This window comes from Triticum dicoccoides, chromosome 6A (genome assembly GCF_002162155.2).
Source record: "Triticum dicoccoides isolate Atlit2015 ecotype Zavitan chromosome 6A, WEW_v2.0, whole genome shotgun sequence".
NCBI classification, from domain to species: Eukaryota; Viridiplantae; Streptophyta; class Magnoliopsida; order Poales; family Poaceae; genus Triticum; species Triticum dicoccoides.
The window spans coordinates 18,448,358-18,455,319 of NC_041390.1; positions in this window are offsets into that span (position 1 = coordinate 18,448,358).

A 6,962-nucleotide genomic window follows, 5' to 3' on the forward strand; every position below is an offset into this window, starting at 1 on the left:
AATAACAAAAACCCCAGCCACAGAAATGCTGACGCGTGGATGCCTATTGGTCCCAGTTGGTGCCACCAACCGGGACCAAAGGGTCTCCTGCCTGGGCTCCGCGCACTGCCCACGTGGAGGCCCATCTGTCCCGGTTCTGGATTGAACCGGGACTAAAGGGACAGGGCATTAGTACCGACCCTTTAGTCCCGGTTCCAGAACCGGGACAAAAGGCCCTTACGAACCGGGACTACAGGCCCTTTTTCTACCAGTGTAACCCTGTTAGTTTAGTTAAGCCTTTGTCAGACAGAGAGGCTGATAGGTGGGTCCCACCTATCAGTTTGACTGGTCAGCAGAGCTGACGCAGTGTTGACGTCACTGCTGACGCAATAAACCTTTCTGCTTTTAAAATAATTCAGAATTTGGTTAGACTTCGAAATTCCGTAACTTTTAAACCATAGCTCGGATCGTAAAAGTTTATATATGAAAAACGCCCAGAAAAACAAGACAAATCCGAATTCGCGGTCCTTTCATCTGTCACATGCCCCTAGCATGATGAACATGGAACATTCCTACTCCGGTCATCTGTCTAATATAGGTCCGGAACCGGGAATACATTTCCGGTTGAATTTCCCCTTCTCCTATATCGTGTAGTACTACGTTAGGGCAACCCTAGCTCTGCCTTTCGTCATGTTATGCGTTGTGATGCATTGTTTGCTATGTATTTACTGTTTCTTCCCCCTCTTCTCTCAGGTAGACCCCGAGGCCGATGATGCCGCTGTGATCGACTACGTCACCGACGACCCCTCCTTCTTGTCTGAGCAACCAGGCAAGCAAACCCCCTCTTGAGCATTTCGATATCTCCCATTTCTTTCCTCTCATGCTTGCATTAGAACTGCTACTGCTTTATGTATGATCCTACTCTGATGCATAGCCTATTTTTTTTACCTGCTTTCATACCTTACCTGCTTATTCTAAACTGATTAGTATAGGTTGGTTAGAGATCCATCGGTGACCCCACCTTGTCCCAGTTGCCTCGCTTTATGTTCGATGACTCGATCAACGTGATCGACGTCCAGGCCCCGACAACGCACATGACCCCCCCTAGTTGTACGACACTACAGAGTTTCTATTGAGTGCCGAGGGTGAACCTCATACATCACTCCTGATGAGATCTCTGTAGTGTAGCTATTCGATCATGATCATCGTGGGTGATTTCCTCCTTAACCACTTCCGTTACGGCTTTGTTGTGCAACCCCTCAAGTGTGAACCTCGAGGGTGGATCCTCTTATGTTCACCTTGATGACAACATCGAGTGGAATTCACCGGGGGTGATTCCTCGGGTTTTCCCCTTGATGTTTGCACACACGGATACTTGGACTTTACAGTTGTTACTTGGATAGGCGGGTCGACCCTGAGGGGTACCCACGAGTGATGTGTAGTCGGGTGGACCTGGAAGGTGCCCGCGAGATACTTACGAGGCGTGGCCGGGCATTCTTAGCCCTTGCCGCAAGTACTCGAGACGGGGCGACGGGGTCACATATTTCGTGAGTCTCTGCTTGTTACCGCGTGTTCCTAATCCACTACGATTTGGATATTTGATTCGAGGGGCCTCTGGCCTGATAGCACTAACCATCACGTGGGCATAGTATGGGCGTTCTGCGTCGTATGCATCAGCCGAAGCTTAATAGACGTTAGTGACTGAGCGGCGCGCGCCGGGTTGGACTGCGTAAGCTCCTGCCTTTTTGAAGGAGGTAGCTAGGTCTGCTCACCGGCCTCGTTCGCAACGTGTAGGAGTTCCCGGGGAGATGGCCCATGACCCCTGAGGGCATAGGTTTAGTCCGGCGTGCTGGCCTCTCTATTAAGCCTAGGTCGGGTTGCGGCGTATTGTTTGGCCGAGGCCGGGCATGACCCAGGAAAGTGTGTCCGGCCGGAGTTAATCGAGCATGGTGGGTAAGTTGGTGCACCCCTGCAGGGAAGAAAACATCTATCGATAGCCTGTCCTACGGTAACGGACACTTGGAGTTGTATCCCGGTCGATACAACTAGAACTGGATACTTGAGATGAGACATGGAGATGAGACTTGGTTATGAGATGATAACTGGATAGTATGGCTCTGGGATTGCTTCCTCGCAGGGAGTCGAGAAAGGATCTCTGGCCGAGGTTGATAACACTTCTACTACTTTACTTTATGCTACTCTGCTCCCTCCTGTTGCTGCAAGATGGTGGTTTCCAGAAGATGCTAGTCTTCGATAGGCTAGGTTTTCCCCCTTCTCTTCTGGCATTCTGCAGTTTAGTCCACAGATACAACCCATTCCTTCGATACAGATGCATACTTAGTTTAGATCTGATGTAAGTCTTGCGAGTACTTTGGATGAGTACTCACGGTTGCTTTGCTACCTCTTTCCCCCTTTACCCGATTGTTGTGACCAGATGACGGAGTCCAGGAGCCAGACGACACCACTGATGAATACTTCTACCCCGAGGGTGCCAACTACTACGTGACGGCCGCTGACAACTTGGAGTAGTTAGGAGGCTCCCAAGCAGGAGGCCTTGCCTTTTCGATCAATGTTTCTTTTGTGCTAGCCTTCTTAAGGCAAAACTTGTTTAACTTATGTCTGTACTCAGATATTGTTGCTTCCGCTGACTCTTGTGTATTCGAGCTTACGTATTCGAGCCCTCGAGGCCCCTGGCTTGTAATATAAAGCTTGTATTATTTTGATTTGTGTCTAGAGTTGTGTTGTGATATCTTCCCGTGATTCCTTGATATTGATCGTATACATTTGCGTGTATGATTAGTGTACGATTGAATCGAGGCCGTCACACTCCTGGGACCATCGCCGCCTCGGCTCTCAACTGAAGATCCCGGAGCCGCTGCCCCGACATACACCGCCCATGAGAACGGAAGAGCCCACACAACTTAGAGGAAGAGCCAAGCAAGGGGGACACCGAGTAGGAGAAATGGAAGTTTGGGCTTTAGAAGGATTTGGTGTTGCTCATATTTTACAAGAGATACTTACTTATAAATCTGACCATCTTATAGCTCGCCAAGAAATACTTAATGCTACGATCTGGGGAAAAAGAATACCTAACCATGAGGATCCTTCAGAATCTTTTCGAGTGCTCATTCGAGAACTACGATCTTTGGCTCTACTGGAAAGTACGGTAGTAGCAGTCAAATGTGCAAATGTTGTGGCAGGGACAGGGTCGGTCAAATTGTCTGCAGGTACATAAACTACTTGAATCGAAGTTATAGATCCCTTTTTAGTAGAAGCAATTCTTTTTCCAAAGGCTGACCCTCCAAAGCGACGCCTCCAATAAGGTTACGACGTAAAACGCCGCCGTCGCCCAGTCAAGAATACTGATGTTTAGGTTCTCACTCGGAGAGCATAGGCACATGGAAGGAGAGGAAGAACTCTACGACGACGCCTCAAAGAAGCTCACGACACCCACAGGCGCCGACGTTGTCAAAAGCTTTCGCCCAAGTCCCTCATCACCGAACAATGAGCCTACAGATCTGGGCACCCATGGATAACCAGACCACCGAGCCAAGCCTGCTGTGAAGAGCACCTCCCGTCGTCAGCCGCCAAAGCCCTCCCACGACGACCCGCTGCAGCACCTCATGCGACAGAGAGACGACGCGTATGCCGGGGCCAGGTCCGCGGGCATCACCCCGAATCCACCGTCCCCAACCGCTGCAGCAGCCAATGCCGATGCAGCCATCGCTCCGAGGCCGCTGCCCCGACATCCTTGCCACTGTTCCTGACCGTTGTCACACGCGCCCGCTCGAGCCGGTAGATCAGCCACCACCACGACGCCACCTCACTGCGCCACCCTGGGCCTCCGAGTCGCACCCCCAAGCACCAGATCCGCGCAGCTCGAAGCCCCCTCGCGCCCTCTGCACAGCCACACCTAGCCGCCCAACGCGACCACCTTGCCGGATCCCGCGGGCACGAAGTAGCTGCGTGAATCGAGGCCGCTGGCCCGAAACCGCCAGATCTACGGACTCCCAGATGCAGCCGCGCGGCATCGCCCTGCGCGTGCCTCACCCGCCGACCTCCGCGCCACCTCCACGCCCAGGCGCCGCCTCCACCAACAACAGCAATGCCGGACACGAGCTCCGCGCGCCGACCGCCCACTGCCGCCCGCCGCCGCAAGTACCCCGGCTCGCAGAGCGCCACCGAGACGATATCCCGCCGCAGCTGGCTCCGCGCGGGCTTCGCCCGCCGGAGGCTGCCGGCGACGGCGAGAGGGATGAGGAGGAGGAGGAGGGAGGCTAGTTGGCTGGGTCATCGGCGCCGCCTCCCTGGGGAAAGGAGCGACTCTATGTTTATGAATGAAAGATTTATTCCTGCCACCTGTCTCCCTTACTGCCCATTATACAAGAGAGAGATAATACACATCCTCAACCCATATATACTTCCTCTTCTCATGCCACTAGTCTAAGTGTTCCGCTCACATATAACTCTCTTCCTCGTCCAAACAACATGTTACATCTCTTCTTTATGCGAATTACTCTATGCTAAACATAGGAGGTGTCAAGAAGCTCCCAATGATCTATCTCATCCACGTTCGGATTATCATAGCCGACATACCGAGGTGTACATGATGATCACGCATTCCCATCAGCGATCTACATGCGATTTGATATGATTCCTCGACTCGTCAGTGATTAATGTCTGGTCCTTGGCGCGCTCATGTACTGCCCTGGCCGTTACTGTCGACATCAGGGCACTTTTGCCCTACCAAGCGGATCTGATACGGCTCAGGAACCTCTAGCTGCAGATATTGTTGCTGCTCGTTTCAAGGATAGAGTAGGAATCGTGGGATTGTCCAGCTCAGTAGGACGTGAACAGAAAAATGCAGCAAGGGCTAGTTCCTCTTATATATGCTATAAATCGACACGGTTGGTGGCCGTTAGTCTGACACAGGTTATTGATCTTTATAAATAGCATTGTGGTGCATGAACGAAGAGGATGCGAGTGGGATGTGCGTCCTGCAGGCGCGAACACGTCTAGCTAGCACGCTGCTGTTCGTGGTATCTCCATGTTCCTAAGCCACATGAGCATGGCCATTTTTGTTCTTTCGAGTTTTTGTAAAAAAAAAAAACTTGAGCGGCTATAAATACAAAGTGTTGGATTTTTGTGTTGTTAAATTTTAAAATTAAATCCATCTGCACGTTGAGAAGTAAAAAAAGAAAAGGAAAACTGCTCTAGCCTCTAGGCAGTAAGGCTAGTCATAGCGGGAGTAACTTAGCTAGTAACATAACACATCCCAAGACAAGTTTGCTTATGTGACACCTAATTGATGAGGAGAGAGGTATTTGGAGTAACATATTATGTTATCATCACATAGCGCTTCCCAAGAAATGTTGAGTCTATAAGCTAATAAATCCGACCATATATGATACTACTTCTATGACACTTTGCACTATGAAGATAATAACATAGACTAGTGTCATATGTATGACACTAGTCTAAGTTACTCCCCACTATGACCAGCCTAAGAGCAACTTCTACACGGATCAATAAATCGCCCCAAAATGTCCGAACCAGACTGTCTGGACAGCCTTCAGTCATGCAACACGTGTCACCAAAATTATCAGGACCAGTCTGAACGTCCAAAATCCCACAAACCAAAACCAAAATAAGGGTGGTTTCGGAGAGTCCATACGTCCACCACGTACACATCGTACAACAACACGGACTCACCCAAAACCCCTCCATCCGCTTGGTTTCGAACCGTCACTCGGCTCTCCACGCTGAATTCATTACAGTCAGGGTGAAAATGACAGAACACTGGCTGCCGCGTACCGCATTGATGCGGTCTAACCGGTGCGGCATTCACATTTGTGTGGCGATCGAGAAATCCACTCCGGCCGCTAGCCACATTGAAGTTGGGCCGGTCCGTCTACTCCTCCCTCCTTCGTAAAACATGAGTCGTTCGTCTAGCGACTATGAGCAGCAGCAGCCTCCCCTCCTCGTCGAGGCCACAGGGACGGATGACAAGTGTCGCGCGGTAGACGGTGTTGTTGCTCGAGCGGTCCCAAAACGATCACGGTCCGCTGCCACCCCGCATAACTTGTGCGTCAAAATTAGACGCCGGATCAAGGACGAGTAATCAACCCCATCAATCGCGACGTTACAATCAGACACCGCCTCATGGAGGAGCCGCCATCCCGCCATGGAGCCGTCTCATTGTTGTAGGGAGATATCGCTGCAGTCACCGCGCCATAGGCAGTTTTGGAGCCAGTGGCGCCTAGGCCTGGCAATCGTGAAGAAAGGGGAGACACGCTCTCTAACGATAGCCAACACACGCGGTCTCCTCATCTATTACCTCGATAGTGACTCACTCGTCCTTCACCATGACGGCAGCTATCTGGGTCCTCGCGGTCCACGACCTCACACATGCATGGGTCATTGACCGGTCCAGGATCACCATCGGTGCTTCCTCTCGCCACCACCGCTGGATTAGCGACCAACTCTCAATTTGAGGCTGGCCAAGTCGAGCGGTTATCCCGGTTCAAGCCGCAAGGCCGGCAGCACAAGCCAGACTCCGCGGTCAACCGTCGACCCAAGGATGTTTTAGTATGAATTTCGACCGTTTTTGAAGATCTGTCTGAAACGGGGCGTGCATTTGGTGACTCCAGATGCATGGTGCCCCTATCATTGTTCATGGACACGTTCGGACCCGTCACTGACATTTGGTGTATATGTTTTGATGACTCCCATTGGAGTTGCCCTAACATCCAACATGAACAGTAGTGTTTTAATTAGTCACAACTATTATACTCCATATGATTGTGCCTCTGGGTTTTTTTAATGGCAAGCATTTTTTTTTGGATGATTTCATTTATTTTTGGACTTCTATTTGTAATACTAGCAAAACAGCCCGTGTGTTGCAACAGGAGAAAAAAATAACACACACTCTTAACCCAATAACCATGATTGAAGACCACAATAGGTCCACATCCTTTATTTTA